Raw genomic sequence first — 25,273 nt, 5'->3', positions numbered from 1 at the left:
AGTTCTTGGGAGCACCCCAGCACTTAGGAAGACTGTCTTGGGATTTCAGATCTGCTCTAAAGTGGATCAGTATAGGCCTTGTGGGCACAATTCAAACCAGACTCACTATAGGGAAGCCTCAGAATCATTTCCATATCTAAGACTTTCTACCCAGAGTCCAGGAAGATAGTCCCCTTTCATGCTCATTAAATTTTGAATGATTTCTTAGAAGCAGAGCCTGAGACTGGGAAATACTCTCTGCAAGTGGTTTATGGCGAGACTTTTCTTAAGAGAAGTTTGTAAGTAGTGAGGGAAGCAAGACAGGGCAGGAGAGACGATAAACAAAAATGTGGTTTCAACCAAGATCTTGCTTCAACCTGATCCCATGAGAGGCTCTGTAGCATGAGTGGTACTACAAGGTTGTCCCACCTTGAGTCAAGGGAGTAGTCTGTTGTATCCCCAGAAATGGTCAATTTTAACTGTGGACCATTCCCAGGAAGAGGACATAACTTCTCAGGCATTTCTGGGCAAGCTGTCTCCGGTGGCTGAAGTGAGGTAGTAATACCTGGAGAAGTGAGCAATTAGAAAAGTTAAGCCACCAATATTCACAGCATCTGTAGCATGCATGTACCAGGCCCAGAAAGGGGGATCTGACCAGGGCATCAACTGCATCTACTATATCAGGAAAGTGTTCAAGACCACGGAAGCCTCCAAATATTCTGTGTCTGTCTTTGAAACATTTTTCCTAGAGACTCCCATTTGGGTATCTTTTCTATTTTAGTCATCAAAACAAGTTTCTCTGCTTTGAATTCCAAACTTATCTGTGGACATTAAAAGGTTATCATTTAATTTCTTAGGTTTCCTTCTCAGTGATCCCACTATCTGATATTAATAATTAACCTGAGGACTTATTTAACCAAATTCTTCAAACTGAGTTCACACACAAAAAGGGCAGTTTCAAGAAAGGTTGTATCAACAGTTGAATCCTAACCCAGCCATGGACATTTTAAGCATAGTGTTTATTTTTTTCTGCTTGGGAAGAAGTTGGGAACAGGAGCAAATGTAAGTGAAGGATCCCTTTTTCATTTAGCATGTGTTTTGATTATAGTTTTATAGTGAGCAGAATTCAATCAGTGCCACATGAAATTAACTTTCTAGTCCTGAGAAATCCAAGTGAATTTCTTGTCTCTATTGTCTAATGTTATTTCCCTGCTTTTTAATATGAATACTTTGTGAGCTAGTATAACTTGTATTCTAGTACTCTGTATTTTCCCAGACTATTGCCCGTGCCCCGAGGAAGAGTAATTTACTGACTGATGTTTGGTTAAAAATTCCAGACAGAAGCATGATCCCTATTTTCACTTCTTATAGAGGACTCTATTTAGTGTTGCCCTGGCTGCAACTGATTAAAATAATTTCCATCTGCCTCTTTGAAATATCATCCTTAGGGTGAAATCCTGCTTTTCAGGACACTGTCCTGACTTTATCCTAGATAATAAAATTTTGAGAAGTAAAACACATTGTTAAATGTAAGAAAATTTGCTAATTTGAGTTAAGTAAAAAACATTAAAAATTATGTTGTACTGAATAATTTTAACTGTTTCAGCAGATATGTTGTCTCAGCACCTAATGTATTCTATGTTGGAGCCTCTGAAAATGTAGTAATTCAAGTTCATGGATACACAGAATCATTTCCAGTGACCATTGCTGTTAAAAGTTATCCTGACAGAAGTTTTACATATTCTTCTGACCAAGTTAACTTATCTCCAGAAAATAAATTTCAAAGCTCTGCAAGCCTAACTGTATGTATTCTTCTTATAGTTTCTTTTTATATGCAAAATGTTTCTTTAAAAAACCCATATGTAGATGGTGTACTGATCCTTTTTACATATGTGGATAAAGATGTGGATACATTACACTATAGAGTGCACTAGTTAGTGAGAGATAAGTGCCAAATGATTTTACATGCAAGTAAGTGGGAAATGTTAAATAGAGACTCTGCTTCTGACTTGGGGGCAATGTAGAAAAATGTAAAAGTTTGAATGAAACAGATAAAGGTTATTAGGTGAAAAGATTTGGTGACATGAGTTGAAAACCAAATCAACCAACACATGTACTTGTTTTAAAATTACACAATAAATACTAAAAAGAGATAATTTAGATACTTAAATATTTAGATATTTATTAGGAGGAAAACAAATGTTAATATATAGAGGCATAAAAATAGGTTTGACTTGATTTTAAAAATTCAGAGAAGTTAGTAGAGAACACTTTGAACATTTGTTTTCCCAAACTATATTTAACATTCTAAATCCATGGTATTCTAGAAAAATTAATTTTTTCCCTAACATATGTATCTATCATAGGCTTTTACTACTTTCTGTTTAGACTTGAGTCAAGCAAATTTTCTTCCAAACAAATTTGCTAATGATGCTCAAAAAAAAAAAGTCAAAATTCTATTTCTATAAAATATACTGATCATATGCAGTGTACTTGAAGAGGGCTGCTTCCTAATTACATAATGACCAATGGACATGAAAATCATCATGGAAAGAAAGATTTTGATTTTCAGTAAAAGTCTAGGTGTAACTAAATAAATATGAGGTATTTTATTCACTTATACTGCCATGTGATAAGTGATTTAGTCCATTCTCTTCCTGATATCTGAATCCTCCCATTCTTCCACTCACCCATTGCTGATTAACTTTTGAGCTTCTTAATGTTTCTTAAAGACTTTTGGTTATCTTGTCTACTAAAAATTGAATTCTTCAGTGATTGTCATTTTTAATAGACATTTACCCTGGATCAACTTTTTTAAAGTGATTGTTTCAAACTAAATTTGGTAAGAAACTAAAATATAGAGGTGTTTGTAGAAAAATACTGTTTAATTTTATAAAATTTTTATATGTTGCATATAGATAACAACTCAAGTCATTTTCATATATACCTAAAAGACATATGTTTTTATTATCTTAATATATTTATATAAGTTAGTTAATAACATGATTAATATAATCATGTTTCATAATTAATATAATAAATTATATTATCTTAATATCTCAATTATATAATATTCATCCGTTAATTTTTTAACAGATACAACCAAAAGACTTATCTGGAGGACCAAATGCAATTTCACATGTATATTTAGAAGCTTTATCTGCTTATTTTTCAAAAGCAACAAAAATTCCACTACACTATGACAATGGATTTCTCATCATTCAGACAGATAAATTTATTTACAATTCAGATCAGTCAGGTATAATAAAAGAGAATTATAATTTCTGGGGGGAAAGTGAGATGGCCTGATTAATGGTATTAGGGCAAGTGGTTTATTTTGTGGTGAAAAAAATGGAGTTAATTTCCAAATTACACCCTACACAAAAGTAAAGATCTGACAAACTAAAGGTTAAATTATAAAACAAAGAATCAGCAAAATATGAGTGTAATTTGGAGGTAGAAAGACCTTTGTTAGAATGAAGCCAAGACTCCTTTCAAAATAGTTTTTTAAAAAAACAATGATGTATTATAGAACTTAATACAGAGGCTGAATTTTGACTTTAAAAAATCTAATTTTTAATTCTTAATATCATCTTCCTCTATAAAAAATATTTCAATTTCATATTAACATTGAAAATTGTGACCTATATTGCAAAGTTCACCTAGCTATGTCTGCCTCCTTGTTTCCAGTTCAAAATGGTTTCAGTCTTCTTTTGGGAAATTTCGTCTACAAGTTATCTCAAGTGTGGGAAGGAAGGTTGATCTAATGGGGATGTACTGAATGCAGCTGCCCTTTATGAACGACCACTGAAGATGGTGTTGATTATATAAACAGCATCTGATAAGATAAGATGGAGATCAGTTCAGTTCAATCACTCAGTTGTGTCTGACTCTTTGCTACCCCATGGACCACGGCACGACAGGCTTCCCTGTCCATCACCAACTCCCAGAGTTTACTCAAACTCATGTCCATCGAGTCAGTGATGCCATCTGACTATCTCATCCTCTGTCATCCCCTTCTCCTCCTGCCTTCAATCTTTCCCAGCATTAAGGTCTTTTCCAATGAGTCAGTTCTTCACATCAGGTGGCCAAAGTGTTGGAGCTTCAGCTTCAGCATGTCCTTCCAATGAATATTCAGGACTGATTTCCTTTAGGATTGACTGGTTTGATCTCCTTGCAGTCCAAGGGAGTCTTCTCCAACACCATAGTTCAAAAGCATCAATTCTTCAGTGCTCAGCTTTCTATATGGTCCAACTCTCACATCCATACATGACTACTGGAAAACCTATAGTTTTGACTAGACGGACCCAAGATGGAGATCACCGACATAATTTTAGCATCAGGTCCCTGCCAGTATACAATTAACCTGGCTTTAGACTGTCAGAAGTATTTCTTAGACACATGATCAGAAGTGTCTGTATCTAAGGAGAAGCTTCCATCCTTCTATGCACGTGTGTGCATGCTCAGTCGCTCAGTCGTGTCTGACTCTTTGCATCCTCATGGATTGTAGCTTGCCAGGCTCCTCTTGTCCATGGAACTTTTCAAGCAAGAGTATTGGAGTGGGTTGCCATTTCCTCCTCCAGGGAACCTTCCCGAACGAGAGATCAAACCTGAGTCTCCTGCATCTCCTGCTTTGGCAGGTAGATTCTTTACCACTTAAGCCACCTGGGAAGCCCCCCAAAATTTGTTTTCCTCCCTCTTCTTAGATTTTGGCATGGGATGGGGTTGGCCTTGTTCAAATTTGATGCCTCCAGTAACCTCCCCTGAACGTGCAGGCCTACTTTGTTGTTGTTCAGTCGGTAAGTTGTGTCCAACTCTTTTGCAACCACGTGCATATAGCCCAGCAGGCTCCTCTGTCCATGGGATTTCCCAGGAAAGGACACTGGAGTGGGTTCCCATTTCATTCTCTAGGGGACCTTCCTGACCCAGGGACTGAACCCGTGTCTTCTGCACTGCAGGAGTCTTTACCGCTGAGCCACTGGGGAAGGCCTCCATGTACTCCAGTACTTAAACAAGCAGATTTTGTGTTAGAGGGTGCTTCACTAGGTTCTGTCAGCACAGCTTACTGCTTATGTTCTTTCTCCTCTACTCTATAGTTCATTCAGACACCAGTGAGCTGCAGTCTTTCTTATCTATCAGTGGTTAAAAATAAAAAAGGTTGTATAAAACTACTTTTTAATAAATTTAATAATATTTTAAATGCAAAAAAGAGAAATATTTAAAGGAACCCCATCCAGGAAATTTTTGGTGAAAAGAATATTTTTTTCCACCTTACAGTTCATGTGCAACATCCTAGTTCATCTTTCCCTTTGAACTTGGATTTAATGTTTCTGACTTTCTTAACTTTACTTTCAATTTCAGGGCCCTCATATTGTAGGATTATTAATAATGTTGTCAGCTTATGAGTTGAACAGAGTTTCTAATAATGACAGTTTTTTTCTTACAGTAAAAGTTAGAGTTTATTCATTGGATGAAAACTTAAAACCATTGCAAAAAGAAGTTACCTTAACTTTTATAGTAAGTATGCCACTAATTTAAATAAAAATTTAACTATGGCATTTTCATTATATGAACAGCTTTCATTATTATAATACCAGTAAAATATGGCATTAAATTATCCATTATAGAATAGAAGCAAGTATATGTTTAGCATCTATTGTGGGTACGATTGGTAATTTTACACTTCTGTTATCCTGACTGACTTTTTTCTGTGTAAATTTAATGCTAGTTGAAATACGTTTTGATGGACCTGTTAACACCCTTTGGTGGCGCTCTCTATGCTCCTGCGTGAGTCGTATTAGTTCCTACCCTCCTGCTGTCTGTGGAGCGCGGGCAGATGTGGCGAGGGCTGCCGCAGTGTGACTGTGGCACCAGTGGGAAGTGCACGGTGTACGTCATATCGTCATGACAACCTTATAGGATCAACATGATCGTCTCCTGTTTATAGACGAAAAGACTGAGGCTTAGAGAAATTAAGTAGCCACTCAGGTTACTCTCATAATTATTAGCTGAATCAGGCTTCAAATCCAGGTCCATCTTTCTCCAGAGCTTCCACACTTAGCCTTTCTTGATTTATTTGGGGGATTATGGGATGTGTCCTTCATAAGCATTTGAGTTCAGAAGGGCAAATAAGCACACATAACACAGTAAGCCAAGTAGGGGATAATGAAGGGCCAATAGCAGATCAGCCCGAAGGGAAGGAAGTGCTGGAGATAATTATTATATTACTCTGGAGGGAATTATGGAAGGATGAGAGCAGGTCCTGAGCTTGGTCTTTAAGACCAAGAGAGGCCTTTAAACCACAGAGAGGGTTTGATAGAGAGACGCTGGACCACGTTTTGGGTCCATGTTAAAGGCGCAGAGGTCTGGAGCCAGGAAGAAGCAAGGTGCAGAGATGACCATGGCAGTGAGTGGACTGGCGGCTGCCAGGGCTGGAAACTCCCGGGAGAATCAGGGCAGCTTCAGTGGGCCATTCTACACTGTGGGAGTTCCTGGAGGGGACAGCAGGTTCGGTGAACTCGTCACAGAGGTAAATGGCCCCATGGAACCCATTGTTCCCTTGTTAGAATTCCCCACAGAGAGAAGACGTTGAACAGGTCAGAGGCCATTGCTGTGGCATTGTCCCAGGGTGATCTTGAAGACAAAGGGAGCCCAGGAAGCCTTTTGGGCATGGCATGGCATTGTGTAAACAGTGTTTGAAAATTATCCTGGAGGTCCTGTTCAAGAAGAAGCATGGTGGAGAAGAACCTCACTGGGAGTTTATTTAACATTCTAAATATCAACTGTACTTCTTTTGTCTGTTGAAAATGTGCCTTTCTGCCTTAGACATTAGTCTTTGTTAACAAGCCTGACCAGTTGACAGCCATTCCCTCAAATCCACATAAACACTATATGGGCTTAATTTCAACAATGTTTCATAGAGCTTAGTGAATATTTCTATAAGAACTACCAATTACATATTATGCTCAATGTGTGACCTTTGTACTTAAAGATAGTTTTAAAAAATTAAACGTTTTTTCTTTTCATTCAAAGGATCCAGAAGGGTCAGAAGTTGCTGAGACAAGAAAAAAATTTTACCGAAATTATCAGTTTTCGTGACTTCAAGATTCCATCTAATCCTAAGTATTTTAAATGATTTGTTGGTAACAGTTGTTTCTCTTAAAAGCAGTGAAGGTAACTGGGTTATTGAACAGTCTGATGGAACCATCAGCATGTGACTGAAGGAGGCAGATGTTCCTTGGTTAATCTTAACATGCCAGTGAATGTCCTTCCTACCTAATGGAAGGTGGCACCTGCTGGGACTCTTCCGCATTGAGATGGGGGATACTGATACAACTGCCAGCTGTAAGCACCATGCTAGTGTGTTTATTCAATTTAGTGAGCACCTTCTTCAGCAAAGTCCAGGTACTAGACACTGTGGCAGATTGATCATGCTCCTAACATGTTGAGCATGAAATGCAAAAGAGGAAAAACTGCAAATGGAAGATGTCTGCTAGCAGTGTTTAATATTACATAGATGCTTTGGAATTTTCTCTGACATTTATTCTTAGAACTTGGAAGACATCCTGAGGCGTGATTTGAGGCTTTTACATTGCGTAATGCCTTGAAAATGTAACACTTCAAAGCAGTGAGGGAAGGGACATTTATGGCTCTCCTGTTCTGTGCAGAGCACTTTGCTAAATCCTGTATCATTCCTATTTCCAATATGAGGAAATTTAGGCTCAGAGAAATGTATAAGTTTGTTCAACCACACAGCCTTTGATGGTGGAGCTGAAATGGAAACCCAGATTTCTCCAATGACCAGATTCATCCTTAGTCTTTCCTTCTATAATATAATGCTGCCACTCAAAAACTGGCCTTAAATTGTAAAATTTCCAAAGCTATATACTTATATTATTTTGACAAGTTTAACCTGACACTAAATGGCCCTGGAAATGATGTCTTGATTTTCTAGTATACTATATAGTATATCTATTAATAGGATTAAACTTTAAGATTGCTTCATTAACTGTATAAACAATGCCACTAAGTGAAAAATATTTTCTAGCTCAATACGTATATATTGTCTCCTAGAAAATGAGCTAATAATGTAAATTTCAGTATGTGTACACCTTCTCTTAAAATGAACCTTTTTGTTTATGATTTTAAAACATTATTCAGATATGGTATATTAATTAGATGGAGCATAAATCTGAAACTGCTGTCAGAGTCATCTAAGTGTGGAGCGTGGCCAAGAACTTTGGAACCAGAATGACCAAGTTTAAATCCCAGCTCTACCACCTTTTAGCTGTGTGTTCCTGGGCAAGCTACTTTACCTCTCTGGGCCTCATTTTTCTGCTAATAAAGTGAAGATGATAATATAAGCTAGTCTCTAGTATTTTGGTGAGGATGCAATGTGTTAACATATGTAAAGCACATACCAGTGCCTATATGAATATTGGCTACAATCACTGGGTGAATTGCAGATACATTATTTGATGATATCTAAAATTTTAAATGTGTCACTTTCACAGGTATGGCTTATGGACAATTAAAGCTAAATACAAAGAGGACTTTACAACAATAGGAACTGCATATTTTGAGATTAAAAATCTTGGTAATCTCTCATAAATTACTGAGATTTCCAATGTATGTTTTTACTAAACCATTCTCAATAACTTTGTTGACCAAGAACTCATTAAGAAATAAAGGGCACTGAGGGGTGAGGACAGAGGTGACCTGGGAGTCAGGCCACAGACCCGGGATTCACGGCCCGGCTCACCTCAGTTCAGTTATGGACTCTCTGGACCCTATTTTCTTATCGTTCTGCAAAGGTCAAGTCCTATAAGAAGGTAGGATCAGATAATGTTCTTGCAAGATCCATGGTTCTTGACTGTCTTCAGGATGACCTAGTCTGAGCTCCTCATCTAAAGATGAGTCCAGGTAAGAAGACTCAGACCCCGGAGAATCGGGGAGACTGATCTACGTTCTCACAGCCACTTTGTCCGGTTGAGAATGAGAATGCAGGATGCCCGCTCTGAATCCCAAGCCAGTGCCCCCTCCTGTCAGTCCTGAAAATTGATGATTTATTTGGACAATTACAAAATATACTTATTTTGGAACTATCTATATTAATTTTACTAGCAGTTAACTTATATTTCCTTCTGTTCACTTCTCAGAGGCATTTACTGGAATGTTAACATGTCTGTTCTTATGTAAATTTGTTAAAGCTATTTAAACGATGATTTCTGCCCATCAGAGGCAGAGAGGTGTTTATAATGAAGAAAGGGCTGCTGCTGCTGCTGCTAAGTTGCTTCAGTCGTGTCCAACTCTGTGCGACCCCATAGACGGCAGCCCACCAGGCTCCCCTGTCCCTGGGATTCTCCAGGCAAGAACACTGGAGAGGGTTGCCATTTCCTTCTCCAATGCATGAAAGTGAAAAGTGAAAGTGAAGTCGCTTAGTCATGTCCAACTCTTCATGACCCCATGGACTGCAGCCTACCAGGCTCCTCCACCCATGGGGTTTTCCAGGCAAGAGTACTGGAGTGGGTTGCCATTGCCTTCTCTGGAAGAAAGGGCAAGCGTATGTAAAAATCTGAAACATTTAACATGCTAAAACCACAGAATAAAAGCAACAGAATATGCTCTGAACCAATTAAGCTCCACTTTGGAGTTGTTTAATAGCACTCTTGGACGCTGCTCGTAGTTACCAAGTCCTTGCTCTGTTTTTCGACAGTATGCCGGAGGGCACTTTTCTCTGACACAGAAAGGGCAGCCGGAAGAGTGAGACACTCACTCTACCCTTGAACAGTCAGCCCCTCACCACCTGCCCTGGTCACGCTCGAGCCAAATCTCCTTTCTCTCTGAAGGGCAGGCTTCTCCCATTGGGTAATCAGCCTCCAGAGCAGTGCGTGATAAACAGGATTGTGAAACACAGAATCACTTTCTGGACAGGCATAAGGAAAACACACAGATCTGTAAGCAGTCAGAAGTGTTATTTCTGAATTATAGTATCAATGAGTTAGAAAGTCTAAAACTCCCCTTTGTTCTAATTCATTTTTGTGAGAAAGTAATTTTCTACAGTTAATAACTAGAAGATGTCTCTCCGATACGCGATTTATGCTCATACTTTGGACACTGAATGGAAGAGAATTGCTAAACACAAGATGCAATTTAATAAATATCTGTCAGACATTATTAATATGTGAAAGGCTTTACGAAGATAAGCAAGATCAAGACATCCTTATGGAGCTCATAATTTGATAGTAACACACATGCTTTAGTAAGGACATGACTGCCGAAGCAGAGATGAGCTTGACCCCTTAGGGAAGGATGAAGAGGCCTCCCGGGGTACTGATGGCCCTCATGATGAGGAGGGAAGTATCTGTTGCTGCTGTTGCTCTAGCTCATTGTACTAAAGTTTCTTGTTTGAAATACAGTTACAAATATAGTTTAAACTGTATAATTGTTTTGCTTAGGTTTACATTCAGTGAAACCACACTTCTTTATCTTAGCAGAACTAGAGAATTTCTTCATTAGCCATAAAACCTTTGAGGACTTCAAGATTACTATAAAAGCTAGGTAAGAAAATTATTATTTTCAGATTCAATTTAGCCTCTGAATGGCAAGCAGTTTCCATTCAAGAGTTAAAAAAATGACTTATTGCTAGTGCTTGCCTGAGGTCCTGTGTTGAGAAAGACTCTGAGGTTCAATGTCAAAAATACTGTGGTTAATAATATCTGCCATAGCTGTCGGAAGTGGGTTCAAGGAAATTTGCCTGAAGGGCATTTGCTGATTCCAGTCTTACCGCTGTTTAACAAAAGCAAAGAATCCTAAAGATTGAAATATCACGGTGGCTGTTCAGGTGACTGTAACTGTTTAAGTATTAAAAATATGATATGAAAATATCCACTTATTTGTTAATATTAATTGATCATACAATTAAGAAAAGTACTTATGGAATTGATTGAACAGGCCCAGAAATCACACTTGGCAGACAAATTCATGGGAGCACTGGCTGGCCTGTTTAATATTTAAATAAGGAAAGTTAATGTTTTTCTTTGACTCAAAGGGAAAATACGAGGCTAAATTAAAAATAACAGCTCCAGTACACGTTAGGAAGATGATGTCGCCCCTTTTGCTAAAAGTATCACTTTGGAGACACACCCTGCTGTGGTGTGGAGGAAGTGTGGCCTCTCACAAATAGGAGACCTGGGTTCTAGTTCATTTCTCCACTAACTCGCCGTGAAGTTAAATACTGTGGGCATTTTGAGTAAGCTCTTTTTATACCTCTGGGATTCAATTTCCTCATTTGTCATAGAAATAAAAATACATCTATATCTCATTACAATAATTGCTTTACCAAAAAAGGGGGTAATTGTATTCTTTTAAAACTGGTATTCTTACAATAAGAATGTAACTAAAGCTAAAGTTTCTGCTTCTTTTAAGATAAGAGAAAATTTAAATGACAGCAGGAAAGAAATGATGCTTGAAGCAACACAGAAAACAAAGGTAAAGAAGAAATCAAGTTACCTTCATAGAAATGGAGAATTGGGGGTCAATTCATCACAGTGAAGAGATTAAAAATGAGCTTTCACCCCCAAGAGTTCACAGCACCAAACAGAACATAACAGAACAACTAATACTTGGGACTTTGGGAAGTTCTATTAATGAAAGCAGAAAGTTGCAGTGATGTTTGTCTTCCATTTTGAGGCTTGAGTTTGCAAAAACCTACTCCCAGAGGCAGTTTTCTCCCTTTATAGACATGGTATCCTGGACCTGAGATGAGCTTCCGTCAGATAGAGAATGCAAATTATAGTCTCCGTTTCTGAACAGGATGAGACATGGTTTTGAATCAGAGATTTTCAGCCCCACCCAGGGTCATTTCTCCATGACCGGAGGCTTCAAGCTTAAAAGAAATGACCTAAATATTAATCAGTTAAAAATATACGCCATAGATGTTGATGTATGGCAGAAACCAAAGCAATGTTGTAAAGCAATTATCCTTCAGTTAAAGATAAAGATATGCATGCCATAGAATCAAGCTTACGCTTTGTATTACCACTAGCTGTAACTATGTTGTCATTGTCAAGTGAAGATTTCGCAGGCTGATGAAAGCCGATTTGTTAATGCCTAGCAGTGAATTGTTCTCTAATACTGTGCCTTCTACATTTTTGTCCTCCTTTCAAAAACAGTTGATTGATGGAGTTGCACAAATCATTTTTAACACATCAGAAGCAATTGAAAACCTGTCATACAAAAGTCTAAAAGATTTAAATAACAAGTATCTTAGTATTTTTGTGGAAATCCAAGAAAGTACAGGTGAGTTCCAAACTGATCTATAAGTTCTTTTCTCACATTTCTTTCTTTTTTCTGAAGTTCAGATAGAAATCTGAAACTTATTATTGGTGCAATGTTGAGCAAATACAGTTACCAGATATGCTCTACCAAACTACTATCCATCAGCTCTGTGCAGGGGAAATACTCATGAAAGACATCTTTCTGCAGTGATGACCCCCTACTCTCACATGTAAAGGATAGCCTTTTAAGTCATTGAAAAGAACAGATAATGCTGGTACCAGACAATTTTGCTTGCAACAAACAAATGATATATTACAATTATTCATATATGAAAGCATTCCTGAGTCATTTGAGTGTTTGCTTACATATTATTAAATATTTAACACATATTTTCTACCACACTACCTGGTAAATTTTTTAATGTTGCCTTGGAAATGATAACCAACTATTCACAAGTGAGTGTCTGTTCTTACAGGATTATTGACATTCTGCTCCATTACTTGAAAAAAAAGGGAGGGAGAAGGGATGAACGATCTGATAAACAGTCTGGAGCAGGATGTGCTGTGTTCAGTCGCTCAGTCGTGTTTGATTCTTTGTGACATCATGGACTGTAGCACACCAGGCTCCTTTGTCCATGGGGATTCTCCAGGCAAGAATACTAGAGAGGGTTGCCATGCCCTCTTCCAGGGGAGCTTCCCAACCCAGGGATCAAACCCAGGTCTCCTGAATTGCAGGCAGATTCTTTACCAGCTGAGCTACCAAGGGAAGCCCAAGAATACTGTAGTGGGTAGCCTATCCCTTCTCCAGAGGACCTTCCCAATGCAGGAGTTGGACTGGGGTCTCCTGCATTGCAGGTGGATTCTTTACCAGCTGAGCCACAAGGGAAGCCCCTGCAGCAGGATACTGTAGTTGAAATTGATGAATGAGCATCTCACCAACCTCATGCAAATTGCACTTTATTGGTTCATGGAATGGCCAGATTCTTTCAGGGTAACCATAGCAATAATCCGAATTTAGATTCACAATTGCACGTGAAATGACCAAGGGTTTGACAAATGGCATGTCCTTATCCAAATTAAGAAATAGAAAATGAGAGAGTGGGCCCCTGTGCAGATTAATGGACTACATTGTGCTTGTCAAATTCTCAGATTGATCAACCTATTATTCCATTAGTTAGACTCTTTCAAGAAACCAAACTAACTGATGTCAAATATGTCCTCTCTCCTTACTCACTGGATCTGGTTGCTACTTCACTTTTCCTGAAACCTGGGATTCCATATTCCATAAAGGTTACTGCTGCTGCTGCTGCTGGTAAGTCACTTCAGTCATGTCCAACTCTGGGCGACCCTATAGACAGAAGCCCGCCAGGCTCCCCAGTTCCTGGGATTCTCCAGGCAAGAACACTGGAATGGGTTGCCATTTCCTTCTCCAATGCATGATAGTGAAAAGTGAAAATGAAGTCGCTCAGTCGTGTCCAACTCTTCACGACCCCATGGACTGCAGCCCACCAGGCTCCTCTGTCCATGGGATTTTCCAGGCAAGAGTACTTCATAAAGGTTAGATGATTATAAAATCTATTATGTTGAAGAGACCGTGGGGGTGTTCACTGCGGGGGTGAGGAATAGTACAAGCCAATCACCAAGTCTGTGATGAAAACCAGAAGTCTACACACGGTAATCATTTCACCCAATCAGTGGCATGACTGAGCGCGCAGGCGCGTGCGCACGCTCTCGCACGCACCCACGCACACACACACACGCAGCATACATACAAGCATATAGCACAGTGTCGTGTTCTTATTAAAAAAAACAATATCTATACATTGAATTGAATGTAATTCATATTATATATCCCTGGAGTGGTTAAAGTACCAACTTAAGAGACCCACATTTGACTGCTGTACTAAATTCTGCCAACGTTTTGCATGGGGCTTAGTCGAGGTTTTCCTTTTGTAAAAGGTTCAACATTAACTACTGAAATGAATTTGGCCCAATAGGTCCAGGTGAGGGATGTGTTCACCCATTTCGTAGGAGGGATTACAGTAACCTTGAAAGCAGGAACAGTGGATAAAACTCAGAAGAAGACAGATCTTGTTCCAAGAAAAAGTACAACAAATCATATTGATGGAGTAGCTTCGTTCATGGCTAATATTCCCTCTGATGTGACAGCTCTGGAGTCTCACGTGAGCCAGATTCTCATTTGTTGCAATTTCTAATAGCCCTTCAGTCTGTGTGGTAGATAGAATACACGAAAGATGAGGGAAATTTTGTATGGAAGTCTAGTGAATTTCTCTGACACTTTTGACTTATGGGCACAAGAAATACAACTTAATGTACTGAGTATCACATAAAATGTATGACTTTGTCAATTTTATATTTTAGACATGATTTTTTTCTTCTTAGGCTACATGGTGCTGTTCACATCTGGACAATTTAAGGTAAGAATTGCCAGTGGAATACAAGCACACACATAGTCTCTCGCCCGTTATTTCCAGGTATTATCGTTTCTCCTCTCACAATTCGCATGCTAACGCTGCTAGAGAATAGCCTACGCTCTCTCGGGGGCACTATGTGTAACCCGGTGTGGCCCCTGTGGCTTCATGTCTCCTTGCTTTGTTTTGTGGTCGTTCTCTTCTTCATGGTCTCCGTTTTGAAGCCAGAATCCCTGACTTGCCGTCTGAATGAGGGTGATCCTCAGGGTTCTATTTAGACTCTCCGCTCTTCCTACATGACATTTATCTCTATGGTTCCCGTAGCTTATACTGAAGACTCATCCTAAACACTGAAGATTCTTATAGAACTGCCTCTTAATGTCTTTTTCTTGCTCTTCTGAAGAAGCATAAACATCGCTTTGTCCAAAATTAAGAACTGCCTGCCAGCCTCAAGCCTGGGCCTCCTCCTCCTGCCTTTTAGTGAATGGCCCCACAGCCAGCTGGTTCCTCGCCCTCCTCCCAGCCACTGTCCTCACTGTGCAAGGGAATGGGGTGATTTCTCTGACACAAATCTCGTCTCAGCTGACCCCTTGCTCCCCTCTCCAAACTCATTAGTCATCATTCTTTCCATCACCCTTCAAACCCCAGCTGCACTGGACAATTTGCAGGTCCTTAATGTTCTGCTGCCTCTTGCCACGAGGCCTTTTAACCCGCCTTAGACTCTCCTTCCCAGTTCTTTGATTCTCTAACTCCTACATATTTGGGGGTCAGCTATTAAATCATATCCTCCAAGGAGCCTTCTGTAACTACCTCTGCTGATCAAGGGAGGTATTCTTACTCCATGAAAGTCTCATGGATTTCAAGTTTCTTGAGGGCAAGAGCTGTGTCTGTCTTGTTCATCTTTGTGTCCCCAGAAACTAGCATATTTCCTGACATACATTAGGGAACATAAAATATTGACTGGCTAAATGCATATTTCTCTTTCCAAACCTACACAAGAGCCAAGCGTCAGTCTCCCTTTATGCTAATAGCATGAAGTATGTTTTCTTTGTTCTTTTGTTCATTAGTTATCATTTACCTTCACTAGCAAATACTATCAAAATTTTCAGCTTCAGGAAAAACACAGATGGTTCCAGTCTCCTGTTCAAGAGATGGGACAGCGTAACTCTCGTGTTTATGAGTTCCCTACTACCCTGTAGTGAGTGGCTCTTCCCTGACGGCTCAGACGGTCAAAGCCTCTGCCTACAATGCGGGAGACCCGGGTTCTTCCCCGGGTCAGGAAGATCCCCTGGAGAAGGAAATGGCACCCCACTCCAGTACTCTTGCCTGGAAAATCCCATGGACGGAGGAGCCTGGTAGGCTATAGTCCATGGGGTTGCGAAGGGTCGGACACGACTGAGCACCTTCTCTATGTTCACTCACTACTACCCTGTACTTTGCCATCGTGAACAGACGTTTGCTCTCCTAGATTCTTCTCCCTGCCCCTTTCCTGAGAAGTAGTGAGATTATTCACCACTATTTCCATTCACAACCAACGTTTCTATTAACTTTTAAGAACAATTGCCACATTCCTACCCACATTTTCCCACTCCTCAAATTCTTAATTCCTACTAGCCTATGGCAGAAGGAAAGGAGTCAGTAAGTTGGCACGTCATTTAAGAAAGGAGGTCAACCCTAGGTCTAGGATCTTTTCTCTCTCTCTTTTTAAAAATTGTTTGTTTAATTTATTTATTTTGGCCGTGTCGGGTCTTAGTTGCAGCACGTGGAATCTTCCTTGCGTCACACGAATCTTTCGCTGGGGAGATGGACTTTCTGCTGGTGGTGTGTGGGCGGTGTGTGGGCTCCAGAGCACGTAGGCTTCAGTGGCTGGGGCACCTAGGCTCTCTAGCTGTGGCACACAGACTCTGGAGCATGCGGGCTCAGTAGTTGCATGCACCACTGCATGTAGGATGTTAGTTCCCCAGTCAGGGATCAAATCGGCATCCCCTGCATTGCAAAGCAGATTTCTTAACCGCTGGGCCGCCAGGGAGGCCCCTGGGATCTTTCCTCTATTTCACTTCACTGGACTCTTCCATAATTAGGCTAGACATTCACAGATAACTTTATTATTTTTTAAAATCAGTAGCCTTTCTGTAGTTACTTGATAACATAGCTTATCATGATTAAGGCAATGGCATGCTAATTTACCTTTTCGTAAAATGTTTTCACAGAACCACACCTGGCACTAAGTGAAGGCTAGCGAAGTGCTAATAATTACTGCCACCGCCGCACTACCACCATCGTCATTATTAGCCATGCAAAGTAAAGTATCAGGTTTTACAGTTTTTTGACACTGTCTTCTTTAGGTTAGAGCTGATGACCCAGACCTTCCAGAAGAATATCAGGCCAGCAGTGACTATCAAGCAGTGGCCTACTCATCACGCAGCCTGAGTCTCCCTTCGCCAGACAGACAGTTACAAGAGTTGGCTTGTGGGAGAACGTCTGAGCATAACGGTTACCCCTAAAAGTCCATGTGTTGGCAAGATTACACGCTACAGTCATGTGGTAAGTTCAGTATCTTGCTCGCATCTAGTCCCCTACTTGCCACGCCTTCTTTACTTATGGAAATAATTCTTTAAATGGTTCCTAACCCAACACACAGCACTTGCTGTTGTTGTTGTTTAGTTGCTAAGTTGTGTCCGACTCTTTGTGACCCCATGGACTGTAGCCCTCCAGGCTCCTCTATCCATGGGGTTTCCCAGGCAAGAATACTGGAGTGGATAGCTATTTCCTTCTCCAGAGAATCTTCACGACCCAGGGATTGAACCCCCCTCCTGCATTGTCAGGTGGAGTCTTTACTGCTGAGACACCAGGGAAGCCCCAGCACGGGGCAGTATCCAGTGGATGTTTAGCAAATGAATGGATGAGCTTACGTCACGCTTTGTAGTCCATAGAACACGTTCACAAACATCTTCTCCACAGAGTCTCATGACACTTTTTTCAGCTCAGCAGACAGTGAAACAGCCTGGAGAGGCTGAGTGACCTGCCATATTCACAGGTAATTAGTAGGTTTAGGATTTCCTTCAAGATCTTCTGACTCCTAGACAGATCTTTCCAGGGCACAGTGCCCAGTGTTTGATCAGAGCCTGCGTTCAGTCCCCAGACTAGTCAGTGACCTCGGCAATGTTTTATGGCCAAGCAGAGCATTACCGAGCATTGGACTGCTAAGCCTTGCCAACGTTCCTCAAGAACATACCATGTTTAGAAAGAGAGGAGTTTAAGTCCGATGCTCAAGGACAGATACAGTGATTCCAAGCATTTTTCATAGCTTTTCAAAATATACACTAGCAAGGATGGCAACAGGATATACTGGAAAAGGCGTGAGCTTTGAGTCAACAAGATCAAGGTTCCTGCCTCGATAAATCCGCGTTTAGAAGCGAACCTTTGAATACAAACAATTCCAAACTATCTTTCTTTCAGTAACTGATAACATCTTGTTTACTAAGCCATTTGTTGGAATAAGCAATAACCTTATTGATTCTGAGAGAGGTACCTTTTAAACTAATGGGACAGTTTACATCTACGACCTTCAATTTCTGTAACTACTGAGTGGGGTTAATAAAGCCGCAATATACAGTTGTGAGGATTGAATGTGTTCAAGTACGTGTACCTAATGCATAGAAGATGCTTGATGAACATCAGTCCTCCTCAGTTTTATCACCTTTCTAGTTCCCAGCTCAGCCTTGGACCCACTCTGATGCACGTTTGTCGCTGTGTATTTTTAGATTTCCTCTAAGGGCAGAGTTGTACACTTCAGCACAGAGAGAAAGCTCCCAGGTTCCTCTTAGCAACTTCTAAGCCTTTCCGTGACTCCGCACATGGTTCCTGCCGCCTGTGCGCTGGCCTACTATCTCGCCACGGGAAAGCAGCAGCAGCAGGGCCGTCTGACCCACACTGCCTACGTGCTGAAGAAAAGTGAGGCAGCCAGTCCCAGGTGAGCCGCAGATGCCCTCCCCCGCCGGAGCTCCTCTTGAATGACCGCTCAATCTCACACGAAGATGCTTTCTTTTCCAGTTAATTTTAGATCTGCTGCCGCTGCTGCCGAGTCGCTTCAGTCGTGTCCGACCCTGTGCAACCCCACAGATGGCAGCGCACCAGGCTCCCCCGTCCCTGGGATTCTCCAGGCGAGAACACTGGAGTGGGTTGCCATTTCCTTCTCCAATGCACGAAAGTGAAAAATGAAAGGGAATTCACTCATTCGTGCCGACTCTTCGCGACCCCAGGGACTGTAGCCCACCAGCCTCCTCCACCCATGGGATTTTCCAGACAGGAGTACTGGAGTGGAGTGCCATTGCCTTCTCTGAATTTCAGATCTATCTGTCTCCAAATAAAGATATATATTCTCCAGATGAAGCTATATTTCTTATTATGGAAACTCGGTCAGAATCATGGGTAGCATCGTCATCAGTGAGAAGCGGTTTATGGCTTCCAGGAAAGAAGCAAAAAATCACATGGAAAGAGTTAAGTAGGGTAAATGCTGTGGTAACTGATGCTTGGCGTGACTTGGGGCCAAATGGCCATTATGGTTCTCTCATAGTTCTACGGGTTAATCATGGGAGGAGAATAAAATAAGATGTGATTACTTCGATGTCTGTCTCTTAAGCTAAATTTAAGCGTAATAACACCAACAGCTGACATTTACTGAACATTTGCTATATGCTGAATATCATTATAAGACCTTTAAACCTATTATCATATCGAGTATTCACAACAATCCTGTGAGAGACATATCAATAATAAAAATATTTAAAATACATTAAGCTCTTACTAGTGGAGTTCTTATGTTACTGATAATGGAAAACTAAGAGACATTAGGTTACTTAGGGCCAGAATAGAATCTCTGCACAGAGTAGAATCAAACAAACTTGGCTGGTTAGAGTTAACCCCTTTAGTTATCCTTTGGGGTATACAAAGGGTAACTGTCCAGTTAAATTACTCACTGATTATTTTGTATTAGATGAACACATATTTGGGAATAGCCTCAGTGAAATGCTAAAGGGCAGTTTTCTCTGGGAATAAATTAAAACATAATTCAATCTGCATTCAGGAACAAACTTTCAAGTGCAACCAATGCTAACCTTTCTTTCAGTGACTGATGACACCATCACGTTTAATAAGCCCATTCGTTGGAATAAGCAATAACCTTACTGACTTTTGAGAGAGGGTACCTTTTAAGCTAATGCATAAAATTAAAGTTTCTTGCTCACCCCACGGAACTTATATGACTGAAAACGCTAGTGTTCTGGTGAGGTGAGTGTATTAATTTATTGGAAAAGTAATAAAGAGGGGAGCAGAAAATAGGGGCATGGTTTGGGAAACTGTATGGTTACCCATGAGAGCTGCAGCCATGGATCTCTCTTTGCCCACCTGCCCTTCCCTCCTCCTGTCCCCTAGCAGCCCGTAATAACTTCTTTCGGGTGCCACAGGTCACGGCCACAAATTTTCATGAGGAGTCAACCCTTCTCATCAAAAATAATTCATTGAGTATCCATATCCCCTCTGTGTTCTGCTCTATCCGGAGTGGCACAATAAAATAGAGGGTGTCATCTGATTCAGAAGGTAGAAACTAGAGCTGGCAAGGACCATGAGGGGTCGTCAGTATTTACTTATTCGTTCATTCAGTCAACTCCTCGAAGGTTATCTTATTAGTTAATGCACTGCATAAAGCTCCAAGAAAGGAGAGTGTAAATTGTTTTCTAGGAACTTCCCTATCAATGTTCTTTGCCTAAAGGCTTAGCTGTTGAACAGCACGTATCTGTAGACACACGAGGTGAAAACTAGGGAAATCAAGAAAGGCTGGGAAAACTGGAGAATTAGATTTTAATATTCAGTCAGTGAATGACTTGAACAGTATCCGTAAGTCAACTGTTTCCTGCAATAGCCACTGAATATTGTTTTTGAGGGAGTGACTTTCTTTCTGAACAGATACTTCAATCTTTAGATAAAGATGCCCATAGCTGTGGAACAGGTGGTGGCAGGAATAACGCTGAAGTGTTCTGCTTAGCAGGACTCACTGTCCTCACCGATGAGATGCAGATGGCTCCCAACAAGATGGTAAGTAATCGCTTTCAACCAATTCACAGGAATATGCTTTTTATAAAAATACACTACCTTTTCTGGACCCACGTTGATTCTCCCTCTAAATCCTCACTGCTCCCACAGCATGATTTTTTAAATTAAGTTAAACTTTTAAAATTTTATTGTGGTAAGAACATTTAACATGAACTTTTCCCTAATAACAAATTAACTGTACAAAGCATTATTTTTTCTTTTTAACTTATTTTTTTATTGAAGGATAATTGCTTTATAGAATTTTGTTGTTTTCTATCAAACCTCAACATGAATCAGCCATAGGTATACATATATCCCCTCCCTTTTTGAACCTCTCTCCCATCTCCTGCCCCATCCCACCCCTCTGGATTGATATAGAGCCCCTGTTTGAGTTTCCTAAGCCATATAGAAATTTCCCATTGGCTATCTATTTTGCATGAGGTAATGTAAGTTTCCACGTCACTCTCTCCATGCATCTCCCCCTCTCCTCCCCTCTCCCCGTGTCCATAAGTCTGTTCTCGATGTCTGTTTCTCCATTGCTGCCCTGTGAATAATTCTTCAGGACTGCTTTCCTAGATTCTGTATATATGTATTAGAATATGATATTTATCCTTCTCTTTTTGACTCACTTCACTCTGTATAATAGGTTCTAGGTTCATCCACCTCATCAGAACTGACTCAAATGTGTTCCTTTTTGTGGCTGAGTAATATTCCCTTGTGTATATGTACCACAACTTCTTTATCCATTCATCTGTTGATGGACATCTAGGTTGCTTCCTTGTTCTAGCTATTGTAAATAGTGCTGTAATGAACAATGGGATACATGTACTTTTTCCGTTTTGGTTTCCTCAGGGTATATGCCTAGGAGTGGGATTGCTGGGTCACATGGTGGTTTTATTCCTCATTTTTTAAGAAATTTCCATACCGTCTTCCATAGTGGCTGTATCAATTTACATTCCCACCAACAGTGCAAGAGGGTTCCCTTTTCTCCACACCCTCTCCAGCATTTATTGTTTGCAGACTTTTTGATGATGGCCATTCTGACCAGTGTGAGTTGATATCTCACTGTGGTTTTGATTTGCATTTCTCTAATAATGAGTGATGTTGAGCATCTTTTCATGTGTTTGTTAGCCATCTGTATGTCTTCTTTGGAGAAATGTCTGTTTAGGTCTTTTTCCTACTTTTTGATTGGGTTGTTTGTTTTTCTGGCATTGAGTTGTATGAGCTGCTTGTATATTTTGGAAATTAATCCTTTGCCAGTTGTTTCATTTGTTATTACTTTCTCCCATTCTGAGGGTTGTCTTTTCACCTTGTTTATAGTTTCCTTTGGTGTGCAGAAGCTTTTAAATTTAATCAGGTCCCACTTGTTTGCTTTTGTTTTTATTTCCATTACTCTAGAGGTGGGTCATAGAGGCTCTTGCTCTGATTTATGTCATTGAGTGTTCTGCCTATGTTTTCCTCTATGAGTTTTATAGTTTCTTGTCTTACATTTATGTCTTTAATCCATTTTGAGTTTATCTTTGTGTATGATATTAGGAAGTGTTCTAACTTCATTCTTTTACATGTGGCTGTCCAGTTTTCCCAGCACCATTTATGGAAGAGGCTGTCTTTGCCCCATTGTATATTCATGCCTCCTTTGTCAAAATAAGTTACCCATAGGGGCATGAGTTTATTTATGGGCTTTCTATTTTGTTCCATTGGTCTATATTTCTGTTTTTGTGCTGGTACGATACTCTCTTGATAACTATAGCTTTGTAGTATAATCTGAAGTCAGAAAGGTTGATTCCTCCAGCTCCATTCTTCTTTCTCAAGACTGCTTTGGCCATTCAGGGTCTTTTGTGTTTCCATATGAATTGTGATTTGTGACCCAAGATGTGGTCTATCCTGGAGAATGTTCCATGTGCGCTTGAGAAGAAGGTGTATTCTTCTGCATTTGGATGGAATGTCCTGAGGATATCAATGAGATCCATCTCATCTAATGTATCATTTAAGACTTGTGTTTCCATATTAATTTTCTGTATTGATGATCTGTCCATTGGTGTGAGTGGGGTGTTAAAGCCTCCTGCTATTATTGCGTTACTGTCAATTTCTCCTTTTGTGTCTGTTAGTGTTTGTCTTATGTATTGAGGTGCTGCTATGTGGGGTGCATAGATATTTACAATTGTTATGTCTTCCTCTTGGATTGACCCCTTGATCATTATGTAGTGTCCTTCCTTATCTCTTGCAATCTTCTTTATTTTAAGGTCTATTTTGTCTGATATGAGAATTGCTATTCCAGTTTTCTTTTGCTGCCCATTTGGATGGAATATATTTTTCCATCCTCTCGCTTTCAGTCTGTATGTGTCTTTAGGTCTGAAGTGGGTTTCTTGCAGACAGCGTAAATATGGGTCTTGTTTTTGTATCCATTGAGCCAGTCTGTGTCTTTTGATTGGCACTTTTAATCCATTTACATTTAAAGTAATTATTGATATATATGTTCCTATTGCCATTTTCTGTCGTGGTCTGGGCGTGGGTTGGAAAAGAATTTCCAGACATGAGACAGAATGAGAGGGAAATAAAGTTTATTAGAGTGGGAGACACCGTTAGAACAGCGGGCCAGCTCTAGGGAGGACCGATGTTGAACAGTTGTCCTTAGTCCACTTTTATACCAAGGGTACAAGGAGTAGGCTAGGAGTCTTGTGGGTCATTTGCTGATTGGAAGAGGCATGTATAATGGGTGGGGGAAGAGTAGTGCAAGTGCCTTCTCCCTACAGAGTAGGAGGGGAGACAGGTTATACTGTTCCATTCATAGTTACAACATGGGGGAGGGAAGGACAATCAGGGTCTGGTTTTTCCATTCCTGCATTCCAGGACCTTCCTTGGTTTTATCTGCTCTTTCGTCCTTGGGTCACCATAGTTTCTTAATTGTTTGGGGTTGATTTTGTAGATCCTTTTCCTTCTCATATTTCTTGACTATATAAGTCCCTTTAACATTTGTTGTAAAGCTGGTTTGGTGGTACTGAATTCTCTTAACTTTTGCTTTTCTGTAAAGTGTTTTATTTCTCCATCAATTTTGAAAGAGATCCTTGCTGGGTACAGTAGTCTTGGCTGTAGATTTTCCCCTTTCAGAACTTTAGATATATCCTGCCCTTCCCTTCTGGCCTGCAGAGTTTCTGCTGAAAGATCAGCTGTTAAGCGTATGGAGTGTCCCTTGTATGTTACTTGTTGCTTCTCCTTTGCTGCTGTTAATATTCTTTCTTTGTGTTTAGTCTTTGTTAGTTTGATTAGTATGTGTCTTGGCATGTTTCTCCTTGGTTTTATTCTCTGTGGGACTCTTTGTGCCTCTTGGACTTGATTGACTATTTCCTTTCCCACGTTGGGGAAATTTTGAACTATATAATCTCTTCAAAAATTTTCTCATACCCTTTCTTTTCCTCTTCTTCTTCTGGGACCCCTATAATTTGAATGTTGGTGCATCTGATATTGCCCCTGAGGTCTCTGAGACTATCCTCAATTCTTTTCATTCTTTTTACTTTATTCTGCTCTTCAGAAGTTATTTCCACCATTTTACCTTCCAGCTCACTGAACTGTTCTTATGCTTCAGATATTCTGCTATTGATTCCTTGTAGAGTATTTTTAATTTCAGTAACTGTGTTGCTTGTCTCTGTATGTTTATTCTTTAATTCCTCTAGGTCTTTGTTAACTGATTCTTGCATTTTCTCCATTTTGTTTTCAGGGTTTTTGGTCATCTTTACTATCATTATGTTGAATTCTTTTTCAGGTAGTTTGCCTATTTCCTCCTCATGTATTTGGACTCCTGTGTTTCTAGTTCCTTCATTTGTGTAGTATTTCTCTGTCTTTTCATTATATTTTTTTAATTTATTGTGTTTGAGGTCTCCTTTTCCAATTCAAGGTTGAATTCTTTCTTCCTTTTGGTTTCTGCCCTCCTGAAGTTGGTCCAGTTGTTTGTGTAAGCTTTGGATAGGGTGAGATTTGTGATGAGTTTTTGTTTGTTTGCTTTTCCTCTGATGGGCAAGGCTGAGTGAGGTAATAATTCTGTCTGCTGATATTTGAGTTTGTATTTCTGTTTCATTTGTTGTTTAGATGAGGCATCTTGCACAGGGTGCTACTGGTGGTTGGGTGATGCTGGGTCTTACATTCAAGTGGTCTCCGCTGTGTGCTGCTGCTGCTAAGTCGCTTCAGTCATGTCCGACTCTGTGCGACTCCATAGACGGCAGCCCACCAGGCTCCTCCGTCCCTGGGATTCTCCAGGCAAGAACACTGGAGTGGGTTGCCATTTCCTTCTCCAGTGCATGAAAGTGAAGAGTGAAAGTGAAATCGCTCAGTCGTGTCCGACTCTTAGCGACCCCATGGACTGCAACCTACCAGGCTCCTCCGTCCATGGGATTTTCCAAGCAAGAGCACTGGAGTGGGTCACCAGTGAGTTCTCACTATTTGATACTCCCTAGGGTTAGTTCTCTGTTAATCTACGGTCTTGGAGTCAGTGCTCCCACT

The 25,273-nt window shown here is 40.2% G+C and overlaps 2 long non-coding RNA genes across 6 annotated transcripts; both read left to right on the top strand.

Annotated features, from left to right (window-relative positions):
- The first annotated feature begins 938 nt into the window (after window positions 1–938).
- Window positions 939–7,107, top strand: LOC138080918 (uncharacterized). Of its 2 annotated transcripts, none has more exons than XR_011144999.1 (4): window positions 939–1,041; window positions 1,589–1,781; window positions 5,426–5,496; window positions 7,012–7,107. It is a non-coding gene; the product is annotated as an uncharacterized lncRNA (long non-coding RNA). The 2 variants fall into 2 exon arrangements; XR_011145000.1 differs by having other exon boundaries at window positions 940–1,041; window positions 1,586–1,781.
- A 4-nt stretch (window positions 7,108–7,111) lies between these two features.
- LOC138080916 (uncharacterized) lies at window positions 7,112–19,391 on the top strand. 4 transcript variants are annotated; one of them, XR_011144996.1, is made up of 11 exons: window positions 7,112–8,268; window positions 8,793–8,901; window positions 10,473–10,539; window positions 11,407–11,469; window positions 12,153–12,279; window positions 13,548–13,814; window positions 14,255–14,440; window positions 14,661–14,695; window positions 17,035–17,233; window positions 18,454–18,662; window positions 18,743–19,391. It is a non-coding gene; the product is annotated as an uncharacterized lncRNA (long non-coding RNA). The 4 variants fall into 4 exon arrangements; XR_011144997.1 differs by having other exon boundaries at window positions 7,112–8,901; window positions 10,476–10,539; XR_011144998.1 differs by having other exon boundaries at window positions 7,112–8,901; window positions 13,548–13,569.
- Window positions 19,392–25,273: the final 5,882 nt, after the last annotated feature.

The sequence above is a fragment of the Capricornis sumatraensis genome, chromosome 6, assembly GCF_032405125.1.
Source record: "Capricornis sumatraensis isolate serow.1 chromosome 6, serow.2, whole genome shotgun sequence".
In the NCBI taxonomy this organism is placed as follows: Eukaryota; Metazoa; Chordata; class Mammalia; order Artiodactyla; family Bovidae; genus Capricornis; species Capricornis sumatraensis.
This window is presented reverse-complemented; position numbering and strand designations above follow the sequence as displayed.